The sequence below is a fragment of the Macaca thibetana genome, chromosome 1 (genome assembly GCF_024542745.1).
Source record: "Macaca thibetana thibetana isolate TM-01 chromosome 1, ASM2454274v1, whole genome shotgun sequence".
NCBI lineage: Eukaryota > Metazoa > Chordata > Mammalia > Primates > Cercopithecidae > Macaca > Macaca thibetana.
The window spans coordinates 30946583-30964248 of NC_065578.1; the positions used below are offsets into that span (position 1 = coordinate 30946583).

At 45.7% G+C, this 17666-nt stretch overlaps 1 protein-coding gene across 1 annotated transcript in view; it reads left to right on the forward strand.

Moving 5' to 3' along the window:
- The first annotated feature begins 9504 nt into the window (after positions 1–9504).
- TMEM39B (transmembrane protein 39B) overlaps positions 9505–17666 on the forward strand; it is a 112185-nt gene continuing 104023 nt past the window's right edge. The window contains exon 1 of the mRNA XM_050795190.1: positions 9505–9508. The gene's annotated coding sequence lies outside the window, so the exon portion shown is untranslated. The remainder of the gene's footprint in view (positions 9509–17666) is intronic.

Sequence of the window (17666 nt, forward strand, 5' to 3'; positions counted from 1 at the left end):
TGACACTGGTAATTACAAGCCAGTGTGATAAATGACTTGACAGGAAGGAACTGGCACTGGAAGACAGCAGAGGAAACACCTAAACTAGAGGAAGTGACATGTAAGTTGAGACCCAAGGAGGAGGTATCCAGAGCAAGGAGGGTGTGGGGTTGGGAAAGGAAACACGCTGTGCACATTTTTTTCCTTCTTTCTTTCCCTTCCTTCCTTCCTTCCTTTTTTAGAGACAGAGTCTCACTCTGTCACCCAGGCTGGTGTGCAATGGCATGATCTCGGCTCACTGCAACCTTCGCCTCCCAGGTCAAGGGATTCTCCTGCCTCAGCCTCCCAAGGAGCTAGGATTACAGGCGCCTGCCACCACCCCCGCCTAATTTTTGTATTTTTAGTAGAGACAGGGTTTCACCATGTTGTCCAGGCTAGTCTCGAACTCCTAACCTCCAGTGATCCACCTGCCCCAGCCTCCCAAAGTGCTGAGATTACAGGTGTGAGCCACCACGCCCAGCCACATTTCTTGAAATGTGTGAGATCGGGGCCTAAACATTCACAGAGTCCGTGAGGATGAAGATGATGGGCCAGTCTGGGTGCCCTGAAGTGGGCCTGAGCAGAAAGGAAGGAAAATGGATTGGGGGCTGAAGGGGAGATGAAGCTTTCAGTTTGGATACTGATCCTGAGGGCACATGGGTCATCCTGTTAGATATGTCAAAGAGACAGCTGAATATGTGGGTATGGCTTTTGGGAGCAGGATCTCTGGACAGAGATTTGGGTGTGATCAGCACAAGGATGACCATTGAATGATCATCAATTAAGGTCACCAAATGGTTACTGAGTATAGGAAAGACATCCCTGGGTGAGGGGACCAAGGGGGAACAGACTCTTCAACAAAGACATCCAGATGGCCAAATAGCACAAGAAACAAGCATGTAAAAACATTATTACTGGCCGGGCTTGATGGCTCATGCCTGTAATTCCAGCACTTTGGGAGGCCGAGGCGGGCAGATCACTTGAGGCCAGGAGTTCAAGACCAGCCTGGGCAACATAGCCCAACCTCATCTCTACAAAAAATTTAAAAATTAGCCAGGTGTGTCGGCATGCACTTGTAGTGCTAGCTACTCAGGGGGCTGAGGCAGGAGGATCGCTTGAGCCTGGGAGGTTGAGGCTACAATGAGCCATGATCATGCCACTGCACCCCAACCTGGGCAACAGAATGAGACCCTGTCTCAAAACAAAAAACATTATTACTTATTACTATATGGGTAGACACATTAAAACAGTGAGATGGCCGGGCGCGGTGGCTCAAGCCTGTAATCCCAGCACTTTGGGAGGCCGAGACGGGCGGATCACAAGGTCAGGAGATCGAGACCATCCTGGCTAACACGGTGAAACCCTGTCTCTACTAAAAAATACAAAAAAACTAGCCGGGTGAGGTGGCGGGCGCCTGTAGTCCCAGCTACTCAGGAGGCTGAGGCAGGAGAATGGCGTGAACCCGGGAGGCGGAGCTTGCAGTGAGCTGAGATCCGGCCACAGCACTCCAGCCTGGGTGACAGAGCGAGACTTCGTCTCAAAAAAAAAAAAAAAAAAAAAAACAGTGAGATACCACTACGCACCTATCGGAATGGCTGAAATTTGAAATTAAAAGGACAATATCAACAACAAGACTTCTCATATGCCACTGAAAGGAGTGTAAACTGGTATAACCACTTCGGAAAACTGGCAGTATTTACTAAAACTAAACATACGTATCCCCTCTGACCTAGAAGTTTCACTCAAATATATGTAGCCAAGAAAAATAAATGGTTGAGTCTACCAAAAAGGCGTACGTAAAAGCACATTTATAACAGCACCATTCACAATAGCAAAAAGCTAGAAACAACCCAAATGTCTCCATTGTTATATGTTCATTTAACAGAATACTACACCACATACATAAAAAAATAAGTACTAAGTACTAACATGGATGAATTTTATAGCTATGAGGTTGAGTGAAAGAAGCCAGAACAAAAATAATGTACACCATGCAATTCCATTTAGAAAAATCTCAAAAACAGGTAGAGTTAGTTGATGATAATGGAGGTCAGAAATAGTGGTTTCTATTGTGAGAGGGGGTATGTCTGAAAGGGGGCCAAGAGAACCCTCTGGGGTCCTGGAAATAATCCATATCTTGATCTGGTTGATGGTTATACAGCGTATACATGTATAAAACTTCAAGCTGGGTGTGGTGGTATGTGCCTGCAGTCCCAGCTACTCAGGAGGCTGAGGCAAGAGGATTACTTGACCCAAGGAGTTTGAGGCTGCAGTGAGCTATGACTGCACCTGTGAATAGCCACTATACTCCAGCCTGGGTAACACAGCAAGACCCTGTCTCTAAAAACTAAAAAAAACCAACAACTTTTTTTTTAATTAAAAAAATCAGAAAGTAGGCCGGGCGTGGTGGGTCAGGTCTGTAATCCTAGCACTTTAGGAGGCCAAGGCGGGCAGACTGCCTGAGGTCAGGGGTTCGAGACCAGCCTGGCCAACATGGTGAAACCCCGTCCCTACTAAAAATACAAAAAATAGCCGGGTGTGGTGGCAGGTGCCTGTAATACCAGCTACTTGGGAGGCTGAGGCAGGAGAATCACTTGAACCTGGGAGGTGGAGGTTGCAGTGAGCCGAGATCACGCCATTGCACTCCAGCCTGGGCGACAAGAGCAACACTTCGTCTCAAAAAAAAAAAAAAAAAAATCAGAAAGTATTCATCCAGTTGTTCATTTAAGGTTTGTACACATTACCAGATCTGTTTTATACCTAAAGGTGGGGGTGAGGGAAAGTTTATCCCCTCTTCCCAAAAGCTAAAAGTACCAAAGTTAGCACTGATTCAGGGACTGTGGATGTTTTACAATTCGTGATATGATGTGACAGTCTCATGAGGCCCATCTTGATAGTGAAGTTCCCCAGGGCAAGAGCCTCTCTTGTGATTGTCTTCTCTACTGTTCCAAAGCATCTATATTGGGGCTCAGATCACAGCAGGCCCACAATATCTATGACTCAGTATCTGCTCAGAACAGCACACCCAGCCCTTCAGTGTTCAACTCAACACTCACTTCCTGAGTGTCTGCTCTATGCCAGGCCTTGTGCTGAGAGCTAGATGTACAAACACAGGTAAGAGACCATCCCTACACTTGAAAAGCGGCCAAGCAAGAGGTGGGTACCCCGGGATGAAGGACAGGACCTTACAGCTGCCAACCCATCCACCAACACATGTAAAATAATATTAGTAACAAATAACCACCATTTATGAACTGCCAGGTGCTTTATGGTGTAACAGATTTTTTTTTTCTTAATTGCTATTTTAAACCACAACTGTTTGCAGCTACTTTTGTCTAGTAGGGGAGTGGCACAATTTTTCTCTGGGTAGAGGGTTCTTTGTTTGGGAAAATACTTAATAAGTTGCTTTGGCATGAAGAATGAAGCTCTCCAGGGCTAGGGCAAGACAAAGACAGCTGAACTGCTTTGCAAATTAGAGTGAGAAAAATGTGGCAGCAGAGAGAGCGGGGGGGGGGGGGGCCTGAACACAGAAGGAAGGGAGACATTAGGAGGTATAGTTAGAGAGATCTATGTTGCTTTTGTTTTCCCAGGCTCGGTGCTTTAGAGAACCATCCCTTTGCCTTGCTAATCTTACTTATTCTTCAGGTTTTACCCTTCAAAAATCACTTCCTCATACCACACAGCCACCAAAAAGAATGAAGTAAAGCTCGCTGTACTGACATGGAAAGAAATGCCCTGGCTATATTGTGAAGTGGAGGCAGGGGAAGTCACCGGCTGGATAGGTGCATAGTAACAACCGGTTTTTAAAGAGGACTTTAAAAACACTTTATTGCACTTGAATACATTTGGAAAGTCCCCCAGAAAAGTACGTAACACTGTGTTAACAGCTGTTACCACCAGGGAGGATGGTGGGGAGTACTTTGGAGCTTCTGTTTTCAATTTTTATCCTTTATCTTTAAATATTTTACCATGAGATTTTATCTCTATTTATTTATTTTATTTATTTGTTTTTGAGACAGGATCTTGCTCTGTTACCCAGGCTGGAGTGCAGTGGCACGAACACAGCTCACTGCAGCCTCAACCTCCTGGGCTGTAAGTGATCCTCCTGCCTCAGCCTCCCAAGTAACTGGAACCACAGGTGTACCACACCATGCCCAAATCATTTTTTTAAACTTTTTTTTGTAGAGACTAGCCACTACACTACAAAGTGCTGGGATTACAGGCATAAGCCACCTTACCCAGCCTGAGACTCTTAAAAACGGAGTAGGCTTGGTGCAGTGGCTCACGCCTGAAATTCCAGCACTTTGGGAGGCAAGGCGGGAGGACTGCTTGAGACCAAGACCAGCCTGGGCAACATGGTGAGACCCTTGTCTCTCTGAAAAATTTAAAACTTAGCCAGGCATGGTGGAGCATATCTGTAGTCCCAAATACTCTACAGGATGAGGCAGGAGGCTCACTTACAGCCCAGGAGGTAAAAGCTGCAGTGAGCCCTGTTCATGCTATTGCATTTCAGTCTGGTCAACAAAGCGAGACCCTTTTTCTAAAAAAAGAAAGAAAGAGAGAGAGATAGAGAGAGAAAGAAAGAAAGAGAGAGAGGGAAGGAGGGAGGGAGGAAGGAAGGAACGAAGAAAGAAAAAGAAAGAAAGAAAGAAAGAAAGAAAGAAAGAAAGAAAGAAAGAAAGAAAGAAAGAAAGAAAGAAAGAAAGAAAAGGCTGGATGTGGTTGGTCACTCACACCTGTAATCCCAGCACCTGGGGAAGCTAAGAAGGGAGGATTGCTTGAGCCCAGGAGTTCAAGACTAGCCTGGGCAACACAGTGAAACCTCATCTCTATGACAATACATTTAAAAATTAAGAAAAAAAAAAAACCCAAAACCTAATCTTCTATTGTAGGTCAGGTCCCCGTGGTATCCTGCCATCCTCCTTTGTGACATTCAGTACCTCTGGAATCGCCTGCCCGTTGACTTCCCCACCCCTCCACCTCCTGCACCCACCCTATTCCCCTTGGCTCCAAGACTACAGGGACCAGGAACGCCTAGCAAAGTGCTTGGCTTAGGAGTTGACCAAATGAATGAGTTCTCCCACCTTCCAATGACTTTTCTCTTGCCAGGGTTTTGAATCTTCCAGAGAAAGGAGAGAACAGCTCAGCCCCATCTGTGTGTGCCGCCCAGGCCTGGCTCACACTGTTCCTGCACATTCCCCACTCAGGGCAGGGTGAAGATGCCCTCTTTCTTGTCCTGGAGAGAGATATAAAAGCAGTCGCTCCTGCTGTCTTCACTGCCTCGGCCCTGGGGGACACCAAAATGCCTGAGACCACTGAGAGGTGTGAGCAGGTGGCAGAGCCAATTACAGGAGCAGGCCTGGGCATTCTGGCTGACCTTGGCAGAGGCTTCCCTTCCATCTTCCTTTTCTTTCTAGCAGCTGGGGGAGGAGGGAATGAAGCCCTAATTGCTTTCACCTTGAGAAAAATCTGCTGCTGACCATGTGCAGAGAGAAGCATTCTGTCATACGGCGGGGGGGAGGAAATTAGATCAGATCGGGAAGGCTGGCGTTTCCCCTGAGGCTCTCGACTAAGGGGTAGAGAGGCGCTTGGCCTAACGCCCCTCCTCACTTTGCCCTACCAGTCACATAGTGTTAGCTGAGCTCTTCTCTTCCTTCTGCCCAGAACCCCACAGGGAACTCCCCATGCCTGCCCCCTTCCCACCCAGGCTGCTGTGACTAACGTGTGCCTTCACTAGGTCTTGCCCAGGCCACAACTCAGGCTGCTGGGTGAGAACTAGAGCTATTCTCACAGGCCCCCAACTGCCAGGTAGATGCCTCTGTCGACACAGCCAGCCTGTCCCTGCCGAGTTCAGACAGGAAGGCGAGGCCGGCCCCTGGAACTACCAGGGAGAGACATCGGCCAGCCACATGTGCCCGATTCTGCCCAGACACTTCTAACAATTGAGGCAGTGGGTGAACTCGCATGCTTTCTCCATCACTGATGAAAAGCAAGTTCAAAAGCCACATACTGTCCTCCAGCCCTGGGGGAAGCCAGGGCCCTGACAAAGAGGAGGCATTGTAACTCGATAGGGCGGTCTTGAGTGATACTGATGCAGTAGAGTCAACCACCATACGCTCAGCATTGGAGCCACCAAGAACCACCCAGAGCGCATGTGATACTGACGTTAAGCAATTAATGGCACACAAAGCTTCAGAGCACTAGCTGGTCACCTACTGGATCCCAAGTAGAAATTTCCTGTAAGAAATTCTGGGGAAGGCCAGGCACAGTGGCTCACACCTGTAATCCCAGCGCTTTGGCAGGCTAAGGCGGGGGAATCACTTTTGCCCAGGAGTTTGAGACCAGCCTGGGTAACAAAGCAAGACCCCATCTCTACAAAAAAAAAAATTAGCCAGGTGTGGGGGCACATGCCTGTGGTCCCAGCTACTTGGGGGCCGAGGTGAGAGGATAGCTTGAGCCCAGGAGGTCAAGGCTGTGGTAAGCTGTGATTACACCACTGCACTCCAGCCTGGAGCAAGCAAGAATTTCATTCTAAAAAAAAAAAAAAAATCTGAGGAGGCAATAGAAACCCATAGCTTCATATATAGCCCACTGCAACAAGTTTCTGGCTGTGTGACTTCAATGGTGTCTCTTCAATTTTCTCATCTGCAAAATGAGATTAATAATACCTACCTCAAAGGGCTGCCATGAGAATGAAATTAGTATATGTAAACTATTTAGTGCAGCATGGTGCCCGGGAAGTGCTCACTAAATGGTCACTGTCCATACTATTATTGTTATTTTTTATTTTATTTTATTTTATTTTATTTTATTTTATTTTATTTATTTGTTTTTGAGACGGAGTCTCGCCCTCTCACCCTGGTTGGAGTGCAGTGGCGCAATCTCAGCTCACGGCAAGCTCCGCCAACTGGGTTCACACTGTTCTCCTGCCTCAGCCTCCAGAGCAGCTGGGACTACAGGCGCCTGCCACCACGCCCGGCTAATTTCTTTTTTTTTTTTTTTTTTTTGTATTTTTAGTAGAGACAGGTTTTCACCGTGTTAGCCAGGATGGTCTCGATCTCCTGACCTCGTGATCCACCCTCAGCCTCCCAAAGTGCTGGGATTAGAGGCTTGAGCCACCGCACCCGGCCTTTTTTTTTTTTTTTTTTTTGAGACGGAGTCTCGCTTTGTCACCAGGTTGGAGTGCAGTGGGCCGATGTCAGCTCACTGCAACCTCTGCCTCCCTGGTTCAAGCAATTTTCCTGCCTCAGCCTCCCGAGTAGCTGAAATTATAGGCACACGCCACCACACCCAGCTAATATTTGTATTTTTAGTAGAGACGGAGTTTCACCATGTTGGTCAGGATGGTCTCGATCTCCTGACCTCGTGATCCTCCTGCCTCGGCCTCCCAAAGTGCTGGGATTATAGGCGTGAGTCACCACACCCCACCCATATTATTATTATGGAGCTACCAGTGCACACTGCAGTATGGACACTGCAGAGAGATGGAGTGTGGTGGGGACTTTAGGACCATGCAGACCTGGTGTGAAACCCTGTGTTCATTATTTCTGCCTTATGTGACCTTAGGAGAGTTAATTAATTTCTTTCGGTTTCAGTTTCCCTCTGTAGAAAGGTATTGATAACAACTACCTTGTCAGCAGGATAAAGTCCAGTTATTACCAGGGCCCAAGCATGCAGAAGACGCTCAGAAAATATTAGCTGCTGTCAGTACTGAATCATCACCTTCTTTCTGGCATCCTTCACCTTTATCGTTTGGTAGTTTTTACAGAGACATGACAGTCTGCTTAAAGTGATTTACTGTGGAGGAGCATACTGATTTTTTTTCAAAGCCAGTGGTCTCTTTCCTGTCCTTATTCTTCTTGTCATCTCTACTATTTGACCCTGGTGGCCACCTCTGAGACCTCCTCCCCCTTGGTGTTCTTGACTCCAATACCGCAATCTTTGCTTCTCTCTCTCTCCTCCCTTCTTCACAGAATCTTCAGCCTCCCTGGCTTATTCCACAGTCCTGTGGCCCCCAAATTCTATCTGTTCTCCCCAAAAGAAAGACTATGTGGTCACCGAAACCAAGCTCAGCCTGCCATTCCTCCTGATCTTATTGTCCTGGCCACCCCAACATAAAATCTCAGATACTTTTCTTTTTACTTTCCTCTCTTTCTGAATCCAGTCAATTGCCCTTCTGTTTTTTCCTTCAAAATACATTTTTCATGTCCATCTCCTTCTTTTCCATTTTCCCTCTTGCCAATGTCAACTCAGGCCTGATCTAGTTTAAACGTCCAATTCCCATCCATTCTGAATATTGCAACCTTCCCAAAAATATCACTTAAAGCTCACCATCAGATATTCTTTTTCTACCACCCTTTCATCTCTATTCAAAATCCTATTAAGGCTTTTTCCTTCCTACAGTAGATTCAAGAGCATTCAAGGCCTTCCATACCTAGATTTTCTAGAGTTGGCTTTCCATCAGGCCCCAGTCCAGACCCTCCATTCTAAGTACGTCCCTTATCCACCATGTCCATCTCCTCTCCTTCGCATTTGTATCCTCCTCTGCTTGGAATTTCTTCCCTCCATTTCCTCTCCTACTCAAATTTCCATCCTTCATCCTTCAAGGCCTGGCTCAAAACTCAACTCCTTCCTGAAGCCTTCCCTGACCACTCTGGTCAACAGTGGTCACTTCCTCTGAGTTCCCTGTGATGGTGTTGGGGGTGTAGGGGTGGTGGTGGTGAAGAGCTGACTGTCTGAGGAACTCATCAGTGCCTGCTGGATCACCTGCCTGTGCCTTCAATGTATACCTGAAGGCAGAGATGGTCTCTCCCACATCCTCCTGGATGACACAGCACAGTGGTTTCGAGTTGAACAGACTTGTGTTCAAATCTTAATCTGTCACTTTCCCACTGGTTGTAAGACCTCGGCAAGCAACCCACCTTCTCTAAGTCTCATTTTTCTCATCCAAAATATAGGAGTCATAAAGGCCTTATACAGTGGTGAAGATTAAATGATAATGTAAGCAAACAACATGGCACAATGCTTGGCATACAACCTAGAAAGGTAGGAATTATTACAGTTCCTGGCACCCTGCAGTCTAAACATTATTCTTGCAGCCTTGCTCATTTGCATAGCCAAATAGTAATTTATATAGACTGTGATATTTCACTATAGGTATATCTGCTTCCCAAACCACTTGCTTTTTCCAATTTTCCATTTTTATAAATGCTACCACTGTTCCAAGGCTCCTGGGATCAAACCTTGGCAATGTACTCAGCTTTTTCTACTCTTTCATGGGCCAAACCCATTGGCACTTAATCATGAGCTGTCTCTAACTGTTCTGAGATGTCTTAACTCCCCATTGGGACTGTGCATGTTTTGAGAGCAAGAACTATGACCTGCACTGCCTTGGTATCTGTTACACTGGCATAGAGCAGGGACTCAATACAGATTTGTTTTCTAAAAAAAAAAATTCTATCAACAAACTACAGGGGCAGCCGTGAAGGAGGTATGACAGCAATCTAAAAACAGAATAAGATATTCTGTAATTATGTTTTATCCTCTCCTCTTTCTCTAATTCATATTCCTCCTACTCATTCGTTTTTTTGTTTGTCTTTTTTTTTTAGGCAGTGTTTCACTCCTGTCATCCAGGCTTGGAGTGCAATGGTATGAACTCGGCTCACTGCAACCTCTGCCTCCCAGCTCAAGCAATTCTCCTGCCTCCACCTCCCAAGTAGCTGGGACTCCAGGTGCATGCCACCATGCCCAGCTAATTTTTGTATTTTTTGTAGAGATGGGGTTTCACCATGTTGGCCAGGCTGGTCTCAGAACTCCTAGGCTCAAGCAATCAGCCCGCCTTAGCCTCCCAAAGTGCTGGGATTACAGGTATGAGCCACAGCGCCCAGCAATTCCTCCTACTCATTCTTTTTTTTTTTTTAAGACAGTCTCGCCCAGGCTGGAGTGCAGTGGCACGATCTCAGCTCACTGCATGCAACCTCTGCCTCCTGGGTTCAAGTGATTCTCCTGCCTCAGCCTCCAGAGTAGCTGGGATTACAGGCAGCCACCACCACACTCGGCAAATTTTGTATTTTTAGTGGAGATGGAGTTTCACTATGTTAGCCAGACTGGGCTTGAACTCCTGACCTCAGATGATCTGCCCGCCTCGGCCTTCCACAGTGCTGGGATTACAGGCGTGAGCTGCCACACCTGCCCTCCTACTCGTTCTTTAAGGCCCAAATCAATATTCTCCCCTCCAAGATCTGCCATAAGCATTATTTCCTTTTCTTCCTTTATTTATACTACATATTTAGTTGCATAGGGATTTTCCCAAGTTTTTTAAAATTAAAAATTGAAAAAAATTAAAATAATGTAGAACTATGTAAAGTGATTATAAAGCTTTTTATTTTCTTCCCCGTTCTCAAAGGTAACAACTGGGAACACTTTGGTGGGTTTCCCTCCAAATCTTTTTTCTGTTACGCTGGAAATTAATATATTTAGAATATGAAAATAATATTTTTAAAATAATTATGTTTATCGTAGATTTTATGTGCCCAAAATTGGCTATTTTGAGGTCAGGGGAAACTAAAATAAATCCAATATGTGAAATAAATGAAAAAACTTCAAATCTGTTCCATAGCACCTTAATAACTCTATTAGAGAGTCCTTACCACACTGTGCACCTTATGTACACATCTGTATCCCAGTTGACTTGTATGATAGGCAGCAACTACTGTTAATTTTTATATCCCAAATACCTAATTTGCACATAGTAACTGCTCAATAAATTTATTTTATTTTTACATTAAAAAATTATTTTTTTGACTGGGTACAGTGGCTCACGCCTGTAATCCCAGCACTTTGGGGGACCGAGGCAGGTAGATCACTATGTCAGGAGATCGAGACCAGCTTGACCAACATAGTGAAACCCTGTCTCTACTAAAAATACAAAAATTAGCCTGGTGTAGTGGCATGCACCTGTAGTCCCACCTACTCAGGAGGCTGAGGCAGGAGAATCACTTGAACCTGGGAAGAGAGGGTTGCAGTAAGCCAAGATGGCGCCACCGAACTCCAGCCTGGGCAACAAAAAAAATGTTTTGAGGCGGAGTCTCGCTCTGTCACCCAGTGGCATGATCATAGCTCACTGCAACCTTGAACTCTTGCCTCAAGACTACGGAGGCATGACACCATGCTGGGCTACAAGTGATTCTCCTGGCCTCAAGTGATCCTCCCACCTCAATCTCCCAAAGTTCACAGGATCTCATGCTATTGCCCAGGCTCCAGTACAGTGGAACAATCATGGTTCAGCAACCTCCACCTCCTGGGCTCAATCAATCCTCCCACCTCAGCCTCCCTCAATCCCTCTTAATATGTTTTATGACTTTTTAATTTTATTTTATTTTATTTTATTTTATTTTTTTGAGATGGAGTCTTGCTCTGTCGCCCAGGCTGGAGTATAGTGGTCCCATCTCAGCTCACTGCAAACTCTGCCTCCCAGGTTCAAGTGATTCTTCTGCCTCAGCCTCCCGAGTAGCTGGGACTACAGGTGCACACCACGACGCCCGGCTAATTTTTGTATGTTTAGTAGAGATGGGGTTTGACCATGTTGGCCAGGCTGGTCTCGAACTCCTGACCTCAGGTGATCCACCCCGCCCCCAGCCTCCCAAAGTGCTGGGATTACAGGCATGAGCCACCACACCTGGCACAATTAATTTATTTTTAATAATAAACTCAAGTTTATTTCAGTAATTTTGCAATTCACCATTAAATGATTGATCTATCATTCAGGGTCTTAGCAAGAAATTGAACTAAACTCAGAAAATTCAAGGAACTTTAATGAAGGGAATATTCAAGAGATATGGGTAGAGTTATGGGAGCCAAAATGGGAGGTTGAGGCAGCCACAGGCTAGCAATAGCAGGAAGCCACCACGACTGCACTTGCTTAAAAAGGCAAGGGGAGGAAATGCAGTTTCCTTGAACCCAATGGCAAGCCAAGCCATGGAAGAGGGGCCACAGACAGGAGCTATTATGTTGGACAGAAGTAATCATTGCCAGAAAAAATTTAAAATGTGGCTGGGTGTGGTGGCTCATATCTGTAATCCTAGCCTTTGGGAGGCCAAGGAGGGCGGATCACCTGAAGTCAAGAGTTTGAGACCAGCCTGGCCTACATGGCGAAACCCTGTCTCTACTAAAAATATAAAAATTAGCTGGGCGAGGTGGTGCGCACCTGTAGTCCCAGCTACTCAGGAGGCTGAGGCAGAAGAATCACTTGAACCCGGAAGTGGAGGTTGCAGTGAGCTGAGATTGCACCACTGCACTTCAGCCTGGGCAACAGAGCAAGACTCCATCTCAAAAACAAAACAAAACAAAACAAAACAAAAAGCATCCACTGTAGCTACAGACCCTGCCACAGTGAGATGGTCATGAGGCTGAGCTGGTCCTCAGAGCTGCCTTCTTCCGCTCTCTAGTCCATGTTCCCCTCACCCTTTGCCAACATGTTGGCCAGAGGAAATTCTTTACTCAGTGGAATGAACCAAACCTTCATTTCCACAGGATTCAAGCCATAAGTGGTCCTGTCTTTATTGCTTTGCTATAGTTTTACATTGATAGTTATTCGGTATGGGAGTACTAAGACCCTAGTGAATCCACTGGGAATAAACACAAGTATTCTTGCCCCTGTTGGTAGCAGCAACCTAATTTCCATGCAGGATTAATCACCCTAGCCAATAGTATAAACTCCTTATCTGCCACTGGTTCAGTAGTATGAAGAGTCCAAAATGACCACTGGAAAGTCTCAGCTTCCAAATTAATAGAACCAATGTAATGTCTGTGTTCCCTGGAGGAAGCATTCCTCCCTTGGGAAATAGGACTTGCAAATCTACTGAACCCAGAGTTACAGGAACAAAAAGAAAAAAAAATAATCTGAGTTATTAAGTAGAAATGTGAGAAAGATCAGTCCCACTCCCACCCTGAATACAGACGGCACTGTATACTGGTGACTTGCTTAACGCATATGCCACATCCTTTGACATCACCTCAAAACTTGTTTTTCTTTTTTGTTTTCTTTTTGTGGAAACAGGGTCTCACTATGTTGCCCAGGCTGTTCTCAAATTCCCAGCCTCCAGCTATCTTCCTGCCTTTGCCTCCCTAAGTGTTGGGATTACAGGTGTGAGCCATCATGCCCAACTGACATCACCTCAACTTTCAGGTTGCTGTCTCCTTGATGGCATTCCCAGGAATCAGCTGGCTGTGACTTCCTAAGCCATTCCTACACTATCCAGAGTTCTTAAGGTGTGACATCTGAATTGGAAATTTTCGCTGATGATTTTACCACCTCTCTATGAAAGTGTTCAAGGGATATTCTGGTTATTTGAGAACACTTTATATTCTCATCACCAAAAACAAAACCAAGAAAACCACAATCACCCTTATTTTGTAATTTTCTTTTTATGTTATACAGGGCAGACCCCTACCTCAGATACTTGGGTTTTGCCATGCAATTGATGCCTAATTATCGCTCATATCCCTGCTCTCATGGCTTCACCCCACACAGAGGACAGTATGTCCACTAGGCCTATTTCAGCATTTTTCACAGAGATGTTTTAAATTTGCTCAATTGCAAATGACAATGTGGTAAGTATTTCTGTGGCATTCATAAACCGTGATATGCTCTGTAACACATCAACAAAGTGTCAAGTGGGTTTTGTGTTGGTCAAGAAAAAAAGATAATAAGGCCAGGTGCAGTGGCTATCGCCTGCGCATTTTGGGAGGCCAAGGTGGGCAGATCACTTGAGGCCAGGAGTTCGAGACCAGCCTAGCCAACACGGAGAAACCCCATCTCTACTAAAAATACAAAAAATTAGCCAGGTGTGGTGGCACATGCCTGTAGACCCAGTGAGGCGTGAGAATCACTTGAACCCGGGAGGCGGAGGTTGCAGAGAGCCAAGTTCACGCCACTGCACTCCAGTCTGGGTGATAGTGACTCTGCCCTGCCCTGCTTCCCTCGACAAAAAAGAAAAGAAAAGAAAAAAGGACAATGGCCCCTAATGCTTCCCATTTCATAATTTGATCTGGGCCGGGCGCGGTGGCTCAAGCCTGTAATCCCAGCACTTTGGGAGGCCGAGACGGGTGGATCACGAGGTCAGGAGATCGAGACCATCCTGGCTAACACGGTGAAACCCCGTCTCTACTAAAAATACAAAAAAAAAAAACTAGCCGGGCGCGGTGGCGGGCGCCTGTAGTCCCAGCTACTCGGGAGGCTGAGGCAGGAGAATGGCGTGAACCCGGGAGGCGGAGCTTGCAGTGAGCTGAGATCCGGCCACTGCACTTCAGCCTGGGCGACAGAGCGAGACTCCGTCTCAAAAAAAAAAATAATAATAATAATTTGATCTGATATCTATGATTAAACTGAGTAGCAGTGTGTGATGAAAGAAAGAGTCTGACTTCATGTTCAAAATTCTGGGAGAAACACCCTCATTATAGTAATCAACCTCATGCATTTAAATAAGTGTTTCGTAGAGCAAATCTCCACAATTATTTGGGAGCTATGAGCTTGGACTTTGAAATCAGACAGCCCTGGATTTCAAGCTTTAGTTCACCACATACGTGACATGCGCAGGTTATTTAACCTTTTTGAGCCTCAGTTTCTTCTTCTCTATAAAGTGGGTGTAACTATTGTCCTTTCTCCCAGACTTAAAGGCTTACAAAGAGACTGGCATATACTAAATTATTTTAAAAATATTAGCAATTGTGGTTTCTAATAGTTATTACTCACTAGGCATTATAAGTATTGGGTTCTAAGATGAATGAAAGATTTCAGAAGTCTCTGCTTATAAAACGGAAATTTATCAAGAGGAAAAGACTCCAACTTAAGTTTCCTTTAGGCCATTTTTTAGAAGGTTGGATCATTTCCCTTCCCCCATTAAAAAAAAAAAAACCTGATAAACTTTCAGAAAGAAAACACAATTGCTTAATTGAAATTTTATCATAGATATTTAAAATAAAAATAGTTTTAGAATAAATTTTTCACTTAGGTCAACATGATACAAAGAAATTCTGTTTTAATGAGTTGTAGGTTTATCTTGTAGGACACTGAAACCACTGTATAATCATTGAAGTCAATATAAGTAAACCAAATTTTACAGAACTAGGGGCCAGAATTTGCCAGTTTTAGGGGTTTATGATTAAATGTTTGTCTTTAAATCCCTAAGTAAGTCACACCTATGATATAATGCTTAAAACATTTGGGCTCTCAGCTGGGCACGGTAGCTCACACCTGAAATCCCAGCACTCTGGGAGGCCAAGGCAGGCGGATCACTTGAGATCAGGAGCTCGAGACCAGCCTGGCCAACGTGATGAAACCCTATCTCTACTAAAAATACAAAAATTAGCCGGACATGGTGGTGCACACCTGTAGTCCTAGCTACTCAGTAGGCTGAGGCAGGAGAATTGCTTGAACCTGGGAGGCAGAAGTTGCAGTGAGCCAAGATCATGCTACTGCACTCCAGCTTAAACAACAGAGCGGGACTCCATCTCAAAAAAAAAAAAAAAATTGGGCTCTTGAGTTAGACTACCTGAATTCAAATCTGCAGTAACTTTGCAAGTGACTTAACCTCCTTGTGCTTTTATTTTCTCAGCTGGAAAAAGGGGAATAACAGTATCAGCTTCAGAGGACTGTTGTGAGAATTAAATAACTAAACACATATAGATGTTGGCTATCATTATTTCTTATTCCTGCAATTCCAAGTTCCCAGTAAGTAAATGTAATGTGAAGAGAAGTAGGATCAGCCTATCCTGCCAAAAGAAGTATCTCAATCTGGACACAGTGGCTCCCACCTGTAATCCCAGCACTTCAAGAGGCTGAGGTGGGAGGATCGCTTGAGCCCACGAGTTTGAGACCAGCCTGGGCAATTTGGCAAAACCCGGTCTCTACAAAAAATACAAAACTTAGCTGGGTATGGTGGCAGGTGCCTATAGTTGTAGCTATTCAGAGGGGCTGAGCTGGGAGGATCACTTGAGCCCAGGAGGTCAAGGCTGCCGTGAACCAAGATTGCACTACTGCACTCCAGCCTGGGGGACAGAGTGAGACCCCATCTCAAAAAAAAAGAAAAAAAATGTATTTTAGGGCCGGACGCGGTGGCTCAAGCCTGTAATCCCAGCACTTTGGGAGGTCGAGACGGGCGGATCACGAAGTCAGGAGATTGAGACCATCCTGGATAACACGGTGAAACCCCGTCTCTACTAAAAAATACAAAAAACTAGCCGGGCAAGGTGGCAGGCGCCTGTAGTCCCAGATACTCGGGAGGCTGAGGCAGGAGAATGGTGTAAACCCGGGAGGCGGAGCTTGCAGTGAGCTGAGATCCAGCCACTGCACTCCAGCCTGGGCAACAGAGCGAGACTCCGTCTCAAAAAAAAAAAAAAAAAAAAGGTATTTTAGAGTAAAAAGTGCCCTAGTGAGCTTGGCACAGATAGTAAACTGCTATCCCAAGAAATGCAGACCAATCATGTTGATAAGGTATCCATTTTATACACATCCCCCCTAGAGCTTAGGGACAAGCCTAGTGAGTCAGCTTATTGGGTCACACAATCAACTGACTGGTCCCAAGCTTTGAAAAATTTGATTTTCCAAAAGTTAATTTAAAAAAACTTAAAGAAAGGCCAGGCTCGGTGGCTCACGCCTGTAACCCCAGCACCTTGGAGGCCGAGGCAGGCGGATCACAAGGTCAGGAGATTGAGACCATCCTGGCTAACACGGTGAAACCCCGTCTCTACTAAAAATACAAAAATTAGCCGGGCATGGTAGCAGGTGCCTGTAGTCCCAGCTACTCAGGAGGCTGAGCCAGGAGAATGGCGTGAATCTGGGAGGCAGAGCTTGCAGTGAGCTGAGATTGCACCACTGCACTCCAGCCTGGGCAACAGAGCGAGACTCCGTCTCAAAAAAAAAAAAAAAAAAGTTAAAGTAGGCCTCAAGTCTCTTTACTACACTCTATTCCTGGGCTGTGGCCTCACTGATGATAGCATGTAAGTGGTCTCAGGCAGTTTTCCGGGTAGTCCTGTTCCGATACTCAGAGACTAAAAACATCTTGATTTTTCCCTTGTTTGTTCCTTTTCACCTAGGTAGGAAGTGAGCACGGTGGCTCACACCTGAAATCCCAGCACTCTGGGAGGCCAAGGCAGGTGGATCATTTGAGGTCAGGAGTTTGAGACCAGTCTGGCCAACATGGTGAAACCCCATCTCTACCAAAAATACAAAAATTAGCCAGACATGGTGGTGCACACCTGTAGTCCTAGCTACTCGGTAGGACCAATATGCTCTCCTTTTTTTTTTTTTTTTTTGAGACGGAGTCTCACTCTGTCGCCCAGGCTGGAGCGCAAGTGGCCGGATCTCAGCTCACTGCAAGCTCCGCCTCCCGGGTTTACGCCATTCTCCTGCCTCAGCCTCCCGAGTAGCTGGGACTACAGGAGCCCGCCACCTCGCCTGGCTATTTTTTTGTTTTTTTGTTTTTTTTTTAAGTAGAGATGGGGTTTCACCGTGTTAGCCAGGATGGTCTCGATCTCCTGACCTCGTGATCCGCCCGTCTCAGCCTCCCAAAGTGCTGGGATTACAGGCTTGAGCCAACACGCCCGGCCTCTCCTTTTTATCAACACTGAGTGTAGTATCAGGGTCAAAG